The 14,564-nt window shown below is 40.6% G+C and overlaps 1 pseudogene; it reads left to right on the top strand.

Moving 5' to 3' along the window:
* The first annotated feature begins 880 nt into the window (after positions 1 to 880).
* Positions 881 to 14,564, top strand: part of LOC138871690 (mitogen-activated protein kinase kinase kinase 20-like) — a 53,693-nt pseudogene continuing 40,009 nt past the window's right edge.

Raw genomic sequence — 14,564 nt, 5'->3', positions numbered from 1 at the left:
TAAATATTCTTCTCTCAATTAATTCTATTAACATGAAAATTAGCAACTTTCACATGACAATCATACAAATAACTTAAAATAAAAAAACATAAATTTTTTTATTTATACACATATCTAGAGATTTGAGAAATTATAAAATTGCATATTCAAGACACTAATCATGAAATCAAAATATACAACAAAGAAAACAAAATGAACAAATATACCCGAACAATGAAAAGAGTTCAACTTCGTGCTGATAATGTATTAAGAAAAATAGCTCAAAGTAACAATATAAAATAAGAAGATAAGTAGAATAAGAGAAGAAGAGATAACTTTATTATTTCATCAAGTGTTCAAGTGTGTTCCATCTCATATTTCATACCTCTATTTATACTATTACATATGAAGGTTACAAAATGATTGTCTTAAACATGACATTAACAATTGAGATCATGGGGAAGATCATGGGGAGGGGTTATGAAGGTGTGGGAGTTACAATCATAATGGTGATGAGTAGTGGGAGGTTATTTACATCATGGATGAAAGTAGTCGGAGTAGTGGACATCCACATTTACTAAAGATTTTATAACATTGAGAACGGATCAATTATGTAGACGTATCTAAAAAGGAAACAATTCTATCATACTAAAAAAAATAGTCGAAAGGGTTTCATCTTTTTTAAATTTCTTTTCTTTTTTGGGATGTGAAAATTCATCTTTTTTAGAAAACTTACTGCATATTAATTAAATGTTACTTGTAGAATAATTTAAATAATCCAATTTGGAATAAGAAAGGAGACGAAATGAATTTGAAATGGAAGTTAAGCGGAGGGGAATGAATACTGAATAGGGTAAACGGAAATTAGGAAACAAAGTCTTTATTATATGACCAAACTATAATGCATCAACATCTACATTGCGTAGCAGCACAAGAGACATTCACAAATTATTCTGAGAAAGAAATTGTAGAACAACGACCTAGTATTAGTTCTACTTCTAGTTCAGTAATTGCCAACGAAGAAGTAGAAGTTATATGGAAGAGAGGCAGGACTTTGGGGAAAGGAGGGTTTGGCATTATTTCATTAGCTTCCACTGATGATACCAGTAATGCCAGTACTGGTATTGTTGATCATCGTGTAATTCCATCACTGATTGTAGTAAAGTCTTGTATGTTGAGCCATTCTGAATCGCTTCAAGTAGAGATGGAATTTCTCCACATTTTTGAAGACTCTCCTCACATTGTTCGCTCTTTCAGTGTTAAAGTTACGGTAGAAGATGGTGTACTCCTCTACAACTTATTGTTAGAATATGCTTCCGGTGTAAGTCTGGCTGATCGCTTGAATTGTCCAGGGAAATGGATGCCAAAGGTGAAGTTAAAAATGTTACATCTAAGTTTTAATAATGACAATAGTGCAAATCTAATTGTATCTACTTGGTTGCAGGAAATTAGGAAGTAGCACTACTTCAAGGAAAGTCATTCTAGTAAGGACATCAGAAAAGAAATGAGATCAATCAGTAACATGAATAATGCTAAATCAAAGAAAGTCAAAACCATCAAAAAGGAAAAAAATCAAGTCCAGATACTACAACTTCTCAAAGGACATCGAGGCTCTCTCAATAAGGAAAAATATCAAGTGCAGTTGCTAAAAAATATCAAGCCATACTTCAAGGACTAACTTAGAATTAGAATATTGATCAACCGAATCAAATCCACAAATCACTCCCTGAAATATGGATATAAAAGGGGAAGGACGTAGACGAATCCAACCCATATAAAGTGCATGATTCGTAGGCACCTCTTGCGTCAAATATCTTAGAGGATTTTGTGCCTCAACTAAAAAAATCAATTAGCAATGGCTATTCAAACTCTCCTATAAGAAGACTGGCAATCTCAACAAAATGGCTCACACAACTACACAAACTATTTCTAAGACTTTCTAGTTCTTTGTACAAATACTGTATTCTTGAGTCTACAAGTGTCACAAAAGATAAGAAGAGTCAGAACACAAAAAGAGAGTTGTGTCAACATTACAAAAACCATTGTTGCTGAATGTTGTTGATGGTGAACGTACTAAAACCATCACTATTGTAATCCCTTATCAAAGATCTAAGAGAACACTTGTAACCCAAGGAAACTGGATGTGGGTACCATACCAGTACTACACCCGTATAAAAATTGATGTGCCTTCTTCACCTTTCCATTTGTTTAGTTCATTCCTACTGAAATTTTTCACTATGTAAAACCTAGTCGACTACTTACACTTAGTCAATCAAGATTTTTAATTGGCTACAGTTCACCCCCCCCCCTCTTGTACTTTCAATTGGTATCTGAGCAAGGCTCAAAAATTTTACTTAACATCTAGTGAGGAAAATATCATGGGATCAAACACAGTCTTTGGAACGCTATTTCAAGAAGGAACCTCTCAGGTACGACCTCCATATTTCAACGGGCAACACTTTTCTCACTAGAAAGTACGTATGGAAACATACACTATGTCATATGACATTAAAGTTTGGTGCATGATTAAAAAGGGAAATCTTCCAATTTCATCAAAGAAAGATGACAACGGCCAAGTCATAGTATCAACTGATCCACTTGACTTAGATGACTACATTGATGAACAATCAACCGTCATAATAGTAAATGCCAAAGCAAAAAATCTGTTTTATAATGCTATCAGTGGAGAAGAATATGAAAAGATATCAAGTTGTAAAACTACTAAGGAAATGTGGGATAAATTAGAGGTCACGTATGAAGGAACCAACAAAGTGAAAGAAAAAAGGATCAATCTTCTTGTTCGGGACTATGAATTATTTCAAATGAAGGATGGAGAATCAGTGGAGGAAATGTTCTCCAGATTTAGCAAAATCCTTGGATATTTAAAGTCATTTGGTAGAACAATAAAAAATGGAGAACATGCCAGAAAATTTTTAAGAAGTCTTCCCACGATTTGGCAACCCAAAGTTATTGCTTTGGAATATCAAGTTCTTGACAAGTTGTCCTATGATGAACTTAAAGGTGATCTAGTTGCCTTTGAGAAAACTCACTTGCACATGCAGATTCAATAAGAAAAGAAGAAAATAGTTGCATTCAAAGAGACTATGGTTGAACCAAAAGAGGAAGAGGAAGAGGAAGGAGGAGAAAATGATGCAACATAGCCATGCTCTCTAAAGTTGTAACAAGGATGATGAGGAAAAACAGAAATAGCAAGAGAGGTAAAGCAAACTTCAGAAAATGAAGGATGAATAATGATAATGATAAAAATGATGGAAGATGCTATGAATGTGGAAAACATGGACACATTCAAGCCGAATGCCTCGAATTAAAGAAACTCAGCAGGAACTTTTAAAAGAAAAAGTTCTTTGGGGCCTGGAGTGATGAAGAAGAATCTGACCATGAAGAAATTGCAAATATGTGTTCATGTCCATAAAAGAAGACATCAACAAGGACTCAGGCGAACTTGGGCTCATTGCAAATGATGGAACAGATGGGGAAGAGTACTCAGGTGAACTTGGTCTTATGGAAGACGAAGGAACTAGCGAGGTACGTCTTCGTACATGTCCTAATTATTATGAACTCCAAGAATTTATTGATATTGCTCTTGCAGATAATAAGAGAGTTCTAAATGAACTCAGAAAAATTAAAAGATAAAAGAAGACTGGGCTTTGGAGTAAGAAGTCTGTGAAATTGAGCGTGATATACTTCAAGATGAAGTTAATGAACTTCAACTTCAACTGAATGGATTGCAAAAATCCAACAGTCATAGTTCTGTCAAATCAAATTAGATTGCTCCTCATAGATCTTTGATTGTAACTAGAAATCCTACTACATGCTCTTATTATGGTAAAAATTATCACAACACTAACCAATGCAGGAATAGAATCAGAGCAGAAAGAAGCTTTGAAAATCCCAATAATCCTTCTTGCTTTTATTGCGGAAAACTTGGGCACACTTCTAACCATTGTAGGTTTGAGAATAACAGGAGATGGGTCTGGTGACCTAACTATTTTAGTTAAGCTAATACTAAGAAATCTAACCATTCAGGACCCAAGCAGGCTTGGGGACCTAAAAACAATTTTTTTGCAGGAACATCGCAAGAAGAATCGAAAAGAAAAATGGTATCTTTACAGCGCGTGTTCCAGACATATGACCGGTGACAAACAATTATTCAAAATTGTCACCAAACTAGATAGAGGAACAATTAACTTTGGAGATAAATCAAAAGAAAACATAATTGGAGTTGGAAAGGTTCCTCTCAGCTCAACATATGATGTAGACGAAGTATACCTGGTTGATGAACCCGGTTAAAATCTTCTCAGTATCAGTCAACTATGTGACAATGGCTATGAGGTTCATTTTAAGAAACATGGTTGGTTTATGGAAGATGAATCAGGTAAAGTTATTCTTTATGGTAATAGAGACAGGAATGTCTATACTATTAGTAATGTAGACAGTCTTGGTAATAAAATTTGTCAAGCATCTATAATTGATGATCCCTGGGTATGGCATAGAAAGCTTGGCCATGCTAGCATGCATACTATTCAAAAACTTTCCAAACACAATCTTGTTGTTGGTCTTCCAAAACTACATTTTTCAAAAGATCATATTTGTGATGCATGTCAATTAGGGAAACAAACTCGTTCAACTTTCAAAATCAAAAATATTGTCTCTACTACTAAACCTTTTCAACTCTTGCATATGGATTTGTTTGGTCCAACTAGAACTGCTAGTAGTGGTGGTAGAAAATATGCTTTTGTTATTGTAAATGATTTTTCTCGTTTCACTTGGTTATTTTTCTAAGTCATAAAGATGAAGCTCCAAGGAATTTTGAAGTTTCTGTTAGAAGGTTCAACGTGAAAAATGATACTATATTTCCACTATCAGAAGTGACCATGGAGGAAAGTTTGAAAGCAGAATATTTGAAAACTTCTACAATGGTCAAGGAATCTCTCACAACTTCTCTTAGCCAACATCACCTCAACATAATAGAGTGGTAGAACGTAAAAACAGAACTTTGCAGGATATGGCAAGAACCATGATTGCAAAAAACTGTCTACCCCACCACTTCTGGGCAGAAGCTGTGAGCACAACATGTCGTATTATTAACAGATGTTTGAGTCGACCCATTTTTTAAAACACTCCATATGAGCTATGGAATGGTAAGAAACCCAACATCAGTTACTTCCACCCATTTGGATGCAAATGCTTCATCCACAATAATGGAAAGGACAATTTGGGTAAGTTTGATCCTAAAATGCGACGAAGGTATATTTCTTGGATATTCTCCCTCAAGTAGAGCATATAAAGTTTACAATAAAATAACTTTATGCATTGAAGAATCAATTCATGTTATTTTTATGGATACTAACCCTTGCTCAAGGAACGAAAAATTTCCTGAAAATGAGGAAATTTCTATTGTCCTAAAGTCTGTTATTTTAGGAAAAGACAGTCAAGATGAGTCGACCAGTTAGCAGGATCAGTCAACTGAGGAGCACATTGAAATTCAGGTATCTTCTTCTGCAAAACAGTTAACCATTGGGGAAAAGAAGCCAATCACAAACATTCCAAATGAATAGAAAAGTAAACCAATGTATCCTCACAAATTCATCATTGGAAATCCACATGAGGTTATCACTACCAGATGATCTCAGAAGTTCAACTCTCACATGGCTTTAATATCACAAGTTGAGCCAAAGAAGGTAGATGAAGCCCTTAAAGACGACTATTAGATCAAAGCAATGAAAGATGAACTTGATCAATCTGAAAGAAATAAAGTGTGGAAATTGGTTCTAAAACCATCAAACGCTTCTATTGTAGGAACTAAATGGGTCTTCAGAAATAAGTTAAAGGAATCCGGTCAACTGGTTCATAATAAAGCATGGCTAGTAGCTCAAGGTTACTCTCAACAAAAGGGAATCGACTACGATGAAACATTTGCACTTGTAGCAAGATTGGAATATATTCGAATACTACTTACTTTTGCTGCTCAAAAAGGATTCAAACTATTCCAAATGGATGTAAAAAGTGCCTTTCTAAGTGGATACATCTCTGAAGAAGTATACGTGAAGAAAACTCCTGGCTTTGTAAGTGACAACTTCCCAAATCATGTATTCAAGCTGTCTAAAGATCTATATGGACTCAAGCAAGCTCCCCGAGCCTAGTATGAAAGATTAAGTTCCTTTCTTCTAAATCAAGGTTTTAAACAAGGTAATACCGACACAACCCTGTTTATTAAGCACTCAAATTCAGGTAATCTTATTACTCAAATTTTTGTTGACGATATTATTTTTGGAAGCCCAACTCTGTAAATGTGAAGAATTCGCTCACGCTATGAAAGGAGAATTCAAAATGAGCATGATGGGAGAGCTAACTTTCTTTCTTGGACTGCAAATCAAATAGTCTCCCAAAGAGATCTTTATCAGCCAAATCAAGTACACCAAGGAACTTATAAAGAAGTTTGGCATGGATAATGCAAAGTCCATTAGAACTTCAATGAGTCCTACAACTACGATTGAAGAAGATAATAATGGAAAAAGTGTGGATGAAATGATGTATAGAGGAATGATTGGCTCTTTATTATATCTCACTGCTAGTCGACCAGATATAATGTTTAGTGTTTGTAAATGTATAAGGTTCCAGTCGGCTCCAAAAGAATCACATCTTACTGCAGTTAAATGCTGTTTACCATGAAAATGGTAACAATAATTAAATTTGTAAATGGGACTCTAAAAATACGTGATCTATTTTTATTCTAGTTGTTAGAGTAGTTGATGTTGGGAGTATGAAGTTTAACGATGAGATGCAAGTTAAAACGGGGCAGTAATCAAACCGAGGGGCTTGCTGCCCGGTCTTCGGACTAATCGATGAAGGGCCTCGGGGTCAATATCCAGCTCTAGTTCGAGCTATCGGGGGTAACCGGGGAAGGGATAACAGTTAAAATATAATTAAAGAATGCTCTTTACGGCCAATACCAAGCAATAAATGAAGAACAAGTATGAAAGCAGTAGATGCTAAGAGTAGCCTCAGGCAGATGAGTTAGAGAGAAAAGAGAGAGATATTATTGATATTCTGTAGAATAGTTGGAGCTCTTTTTTACAGAGTATTAATGACTCCCCTTTTATAAGAGGGGGACTCCAAACTTACTACAAGATACGTTGAGTGATAAAGGAAACAGTATGGGACAAATTACTAGCTTCATGACGTATCCGTAGACTAATGTTAGGCTGCCCAGGTAGACTTAATCGACTCCCGATACACTCTTTGAAGGCTTCCTATATTCGTCGGGATCCTCGGTTGGGTATCGACAGATCTTGAGGGAAATAACTGGCTCAAGGTCCCGAGCCTCCGAGGCGACCTACTGAAGTGATTTGTCAATGAGAAATTGGTCCTCTGATTTCACCGTGCACAAACGCATCATTAGATATCTTATTGGGACATCTGAATTAGGGTTATGGTATGCTCACTCTAACAATGTTGTGTTAAAAGGGTTTTTCAGATGCAGATATTGCAGGTGATAATATTTACAGGAAAAGTACTAGTGGCACATGCCAACTGTTGGGAAATGCACTAATTTCCTAGCATAGCGAGAAACAAAATTGTGTTGCTTTGTCAACTACTAAGTAGAATATTTAGCCGTTGGAAGTTGTTGTACACAAGTTCTTTAGATCATACATCAGCTTCTCGATTATGATTTATCTCTTACCTCTAATCCTATATTCTGTGATAATACTAGTTCTATATGTTTGTCAAAATATTCTGTGCATCTCTCTAGGGCAAAGCATATAGAAATCAAGCATCATTTTATCCGCGATCATGTTGCAAAAGGTGATATCGTATTAGAATTCATTAGTACTGAGTCTCAACTTGTTGATATTTTTAAAAAACCTTTTTTAGAAGAAAGACTTTATTTACTGCATAAAAAGATTGGTATTATGCCTATTTTGTAAAAAAAAATCTTTCGTATCTGTATAAAATATTTTATTTCCTTACTTAAGTTTGCTAAATTGATGAAGCGTATTAATTTTGATGTGAGTTTAATTATTACACTTCCATCAATACCGTCGAAGCAACTCCTAAGAAGTGTCACTTCCTTCTGAACCTTGCTTTTCCCTTAACTGATCCAACCCTTCAACCTTACAAACACCTAGATAAGTAGCCCCTTCTCCCTCTTATTCTTCATCTTTTCCCACAAAATTACCCTACCATGGCAAAAAGAAACTTCTCATCTTTCACTGCAACCAGATGAAGCAGACGATTTCAAAAAATCTACAACCTCAAAGAAACCGCAGACTTAGAATCATCCCTCGACTCTAACTTCCTCAAAACCAATAATGAAAACATTGATTCATTGTAGGATTTACCTATTAGCCAGAAAAAGGCAAGAAAGAGGCCCATGGAGCAAACCCCCGAAAAGCCTGCATGCAAGAAAGGGAAAGTGGAAAGCACAGATATTGGGCCAGAGGACAAACTAAACTTCTACGGACCAAGTGAGAAATCAATGTTTCAGTCCTATGTGCGGCAAAAATCAGAAGACTTAATTTCTCGCTATCAAGACATTCCGGAAGAATGCCTCGAGACCCTGAGGGCGTGGAGCCACGACCGAATCCCCTCCTTCAGGGCTCATCGAGGCCCGACTCAGGGAAGACGGAGATCAAAGCCAGGACAGAGGGGGAAGCTCCCAAGGCACACGAGTCTGATAGGGCCGGCCTATCCATAGCCTATGGTGAGGCATCGCGTCAAGCCGTCCCATCTCCATACTTTATAGTTAATGCCTATGTACTAGTAGCCGGGCTCCGCTACTATATAAAGGGAACTCGCACTACCTTATAGCAGGCTGATGTTGCTCCATTTCTCCACAAGATCAATAATATCTCTCTCTCTCTCTCTCTCTCTCTCTCTCTTTCTTTTCTTTCTAATTTGCTTGTTCTCACTGGCCCGAGGCCGCTTTAATATTCATCGTTCTCTTACTTGTTCTTCATCATATAGCTCGGTATTGGCCATAAAGAGCTTTATTTAATCATATCTTGCTTGTTATCCCATTCCCGATCGTCCCCGATAGCTCGAGCTCGACACGAACTTAGACCCTGAGGTCCCCCATCGACTAGTCATGCATCTGGGTAACAGGCCTCTCGATTTGTTTACTGCCCGTTTTAACTTGCATTTCATCGTTAAACTTCACATTCTTAGCATCAACCACTCCAACAACTAGCTCGAGAACAGATCACGTATTTTTAGAATCCCATTTACAAATTTAATTGTTGTTACCATTTTTACGGTAAACAGTTTGGCGTCCACTGGGGGGCTAAAAATAATAGTGATTATTTTGTTGCTAGTTCCATTACACAAACACACATTATCTTTCACACTTTTTCTTGTCCAAGATCCTTTGATTTTAGGTCAAAATGTCTGGCTCGGTAAACAGAGTCAAGAACGACAACTTCGAAAACCACGGGGAAAATGGCGTGGCTGTCCCGGCCGCTGGAGCACCACTACAGAATCCAGATAATGCGCCTGTACCGATTCTAGCGGAGGCAGATTCGAAGGATGCACAACAAGTCGACGAAACGTCTTACATCGACAGGAGCATACGACGTAGCGACCGACAGGAGGCTTAAAAAACCCCAGCCCGGGAAGAACAGGAAGTTAGCCTTCATATTATTTTTGAAATGTTGCAGGCACAACAATGGGCCATTGCTCAGTTGCAAAGCCACTCGAAGACTCCCAGCACAGCGGCACCAGAAACAGCTCCCCTCGTCGAACGAGTACCCTAGAGATCAAGCAACAACGGATCGATAACAGGCCCTACCATAGCGAAGATGCTTGGGGATCTCTCCAAGAGGATCAAGTCAGGTTCGTGGAAGTTACATACAACAGTGGTCCCCAGAGGAAGCGGTCCCAGAACCCGTTTCACGGTAATCCGAAACGCCGAAATTCCTTAAGTACGATAGGACCTCGGATCCCAACAAGTGCACCACCGCTTACATGTGCGCGGGAAAAGGCAACAACCTTCAAGATGATGAGTTCGAGCCCATCTCGTTGAAGAAGTTCAGGGAAACACTCTCAAAAGGAACTATGATGTGGCGCCATAGCCTAGTGCCTGACCTCACAAACTCGCTTACCGTACTAGCAGATTCCTCCGCAGAGACACAGGCCTTCGCCCGAATCCTAATCGAACCATGCTCGATGACTTCAAGACATTTCAAACGAATCTTGATCAGATACCCAACCAAGATCTGGTCGGGTGCCCGTAACCGGTACCAGCCACGAATCAGGGCCGTGGACGACCATCCAAAAGCCTCCTCGGGCTCGGTGTACCCAAGTAGGCTCCCGACAAAGAGATAAATGCCAAACAGGTGGAGATACCACCCATGCGTCGCGGATGAGAGGAACGCCACAAGATGCAACCTACCTCGCAACGATCGGGAAATAGCTTGAGGGCAACATCCTCGAGGAATCTTCAATAGAATCAGGTTCGATGAGGCATGGCCGGTAGGGGCACCCCGCCTAGCAGAATATGATTTCAGCATTGCTATACCAAACATCGTGATCACCATAAGAGAAACCAGTGACACCGAGCGACTCAGGACTACTCGACCAAGACCCCTTCAAAGGAACCATAGCCTGGCGCGGGAACCGCAGGGCGCGCGCGGCCATAGGGTCAAAAATGGCCATCAGATCAAGAGAACAACGACCGTCCTACTCAATAAAAATTGCCACCGAGTACTACAGAGTGATCAAGCTCGAATTTATCCCCAAGCGAGGAAGGCAACCAGGAAGAAGGAAGCAAATAAGTCACGGTATATTACCACGATAGTAGAGGAACGACGACTCCCTCCAAGGACTCATAAAATGGAAAGTAAAAATGTTCATTGCTAGGAAAGAACGGGTCTAGGGATATACTCCAGAGGACACCCTTACATCAAGAAAAAAGGACACCGAGACTTCACCTCGGCCTCACACTGACGCATTGGTAACCCTCTCCTTTGTTTGATCTATTCCAAATAAAACATGTGTTCATGAATACAGGTGGTTTGATCAAGCCTACCAACGATGTCGGACCAAAGTCAATGGGGCTTTTCGGACCAATCAACCAAATCGCTCCCGTACCCCGAATCTTTGATGGATTCCAAACGACGATCACCACAACAAGTAGGAAGTCCGTTCTCTCGATATAGCCCGTCTAAGCTCGAGCTAGGACGCCGGGCTTTGTACCATCAAAGAAGGTGCAAGATACAAACATCTTAGTCAGATGGCCATGGGCACACCGCTGGGAGACAGCGTCGGCCCCATTTTGCCAAAAGGATGAAATCCCACATAAAGGGTGGAATTACAATAAGTCGACAGGGAGCAATACACGACGAGGGGAAATTCCCCACCATATGGCGCATCACTGACATCAATGCCTCCACCCTAGGAAGGATCAAAGGTTAAACCAATCACATCTTCGGCAAAGCCTGATTAAACATAGCGGAGGGCTGCATTAGGGCTCACACCTCGAGAGGGCAGGAATGTACCAAATCCCGAAATGTTGCCTACACATCCCGCGGTGAGGAAGAACTGCTTCACTCCTATGTTATTTGTTCACTAACCTATATGCAGACAACCGTTCGGGACATTCGGAGGTTCTAACTCCACCCAAAGATCCCAAAGCCTTAATAGGGCCTACTGCATTTTTTCCTCAATCGGACTTCCGCCCTAAAGAGGGTCTCGCCAGCAAGATTATTAGCGGAGCAACATACTCCCAGAGGATGATCCAACAAGATCACAGGCTTTCTCCTGAAGACAAATGACGAGCAATGATGTTCTTTTAAGGGCACCATCCCCTCAAAAGGATCGGGAAATGCCATATTAAGTTTCAATAGTGAATTATGTACCAGATAGAATGGTCCGAGGAGCCACGCCCACGCGAGCCGAGCTCACGAAAATGAAACAATGAGAGTTTACGCCAAGCAATAAAAGGATATCTTTTCAGCATCTTATTCTCCAAATAAGGAAATTGCAGTCTATTCTCGGCAGGAACCCTTCCACCGAATGCATCCCCAAATGCTCGAGGACTTAGCGTCAATAATTTGATACCCGCACGATACCAGGGTCGGAACTCCGAGCTCATGAAGCCCCAGCAAGGTAGCTCCAAGCTCACAAACATCGGCTTTCAAGCCCAAGCAAACTCAATAACTCGGAGACTGTCGCCAATCGCCATGCACTGGAAAACCCAAAACTGTAAGACCCCTAGCGTGCAGACTCGGCGTCACCAGATCTATTCTACACTACAACAAAAACTGTAAGACCTCAACAGGCATGACAAACTGTAAGACCTCAACAGGCATGAAAATCTCGAAGTTTAGGCTATACGTCGCATTTGTAAGAATCTCGAAAGGGCATACCCTAGGTATAGATGCCTAAACTATTACTCGAGATCAAAAATGGCTCCGGCCAAACATACATGACTACGGTCAAAACGGCTGATACAACCAAATTAACGCGACTCGGGAACGTCCGACTGTCACTAAACAAAAATCGTAGGCCACTACTTTGAATATACTTCGGAAAGAACCAGTTAAAATAGGCTTCCCTCAACAGGGAAAAACGAGTTTCGACCATGTCAGCTCCAAATCACAAGGCTTCGACCTACTCAGCCTACGAGCTATGAACCTTCCGAGGTGCTAAAACATCGCCGATAACGATTTGAAATCGAGGTTCTTCCAGAACAGATGACGGGTCAGGAAAAATTATTTCGAAAGACCTTAGCGAGCGGAAAACAAAGCCTACAAAAAGCCCACGTGCAAAACAGCATAAGAGCCATTGTTACCAGCCAAACGAGCCTCTAGGCCGCACACTAAAAGGTCTCTACGACCAAATACCGTAATAGCCATTGTCTCCAACTTGAAAATGGACAACTTGAAGATTAAAATGAGCTCGAATCGTAACTTGATTCGGAGACCGGATCCAAAATAGTTAACCATGCAAGCCTTCGAGCCACATATTAAAAGGTCTCAAGCGTAAGAGGCACTATCGCCGGTCTGAAAGTCGAAAGTACTTAAGGGTCAATTAAAGCTCGAGACGCAATGCTACTTGAAGACTGGACCCGAAATAGTTAAACTGCAATATGCCTAAGTGCACAGCATAAATACAACTATCGCCAGCCGAGTGAGCCTCCGGGCCACACGCCTGTAAGGTCACTTCGACCCGAAGCACAAAAGGCCATCATCGTCCGCCCATGCAGGAAGGAAAGAACTTGAGGTTCAATTAAATCTTGAATCGCAATGCAACTCGGAGACTAGACCCAAAATAGTTGAAACGGCAAATGCCTAAGGGCAAGAAATAAGAACAATCACTATCTGACCGCATAAGCACAAAAGATTGGAGGTCAGGCAAGCTCGAGTCAAGGACTGACTCGGAGACTAAGCCCAAAAAATTGGGCAAAACACAGAGGCCCCAATGCCTGCTCACGTCAAGGATCGTACTTAAAAGTCGTAGGACCTCCCTGATAAGTTCCAGACCTACGAGGTTCATGCCAAACACCGAAACCAGCCCGCCTGGTCAAAAGAAATACAGAAAGAGATGCAAAAGAGATAAAGCTTAAAGTTTCCTCTTATCTTACATACGCAAAAAAAGGTGCACTCTCCATCTACAAACATGCTCCACAAGTATCAAATACAAAGCGGAAAAACGGAGAAATCGACACTCCGCTCCAAATGGCTATATCTTGCTAAATTCGCTCTCCGTGATGTCAGCAAGAAGGGACCGAGCATCACGCTCGTCCACCCTTGCTCGAGACAATTCCTCCGAGAGAACGAAGCCCCTTGCACCGATCTCCTCGAGTACCTCTCTTCCGAATCTGCAACAAACATATTCCTCGATCCTCTTCTCCCGGTCGAGGGCTCGCTTCATCTTGGCTTGGGCATCAGCAGCGTCCTTCATACGAATCACCATCTCCTAATCAACCTTGGTTCGGCTTAATGGCGCTTCAACCCGGGCATCGATTATCTCAGCCCTGATCTTCGAGAGATCAGATTCAAGTCTCCCGACCATATCCGCTTGAACTTTGACATTTTCACGAGCCAAGTGGAGTTGGGATTCGAAGGCATGGACCTTGGTCAAAGCGCCTATCTCCTCTAAAGCTTGAGCTTGCACCTGAGCCCTTAGCTCACCGCAAGCATTTCCGACGCGGTCGATGTCGCCTTTAAGGTACTCCAAGGCCTCTATCTTTTTCTACAGATAGTATAACAAAAAGGGGTTAACCTTAATGTCAACAAGAAGCTACTAAAAAAGGTTACCTGCTCCATCAAATAGCTCTCGTAATTCGAGCTCCGGTATGCCTCATATCGCCAATGCAGCAACTCAACCTCATTCTCCTTGCTAAGGAGCCTAAGGGGTTTGCCCTCGTCCAGAACCTTCCGAAGCTTGGCTCCATGATGAAGCAGCTCAGACCTGAGCCCATCACAAGCCTGCAAAATGAATACTCGATGAAGATAGGAGGACGCGCAATACAGAAAAACTATGCCTAAACTCACTACGATGTGAAGCTGGCGGACTTCCTCGAAGTCAGAGAACACTCCTGTTGATCCTGCCTCTTCGGCTCC

Source organism: Nicotiana sylvestris, chromosome 6, assembly GCF_000393655.2.
Source record: "Nicotiana sylvestris chromosome 6, ASM39365v2, whole genome shotgun sequence".
NCBI lineage: Eukaryota > Viridiplantae > Streptophyta > Magnoliopsida > Solanales > Solanaceae > Nicotiana > Nicotiana sylvestris.
This window is presented reverse-complemented; position numbering and strand designations above follow the sequence as displayed.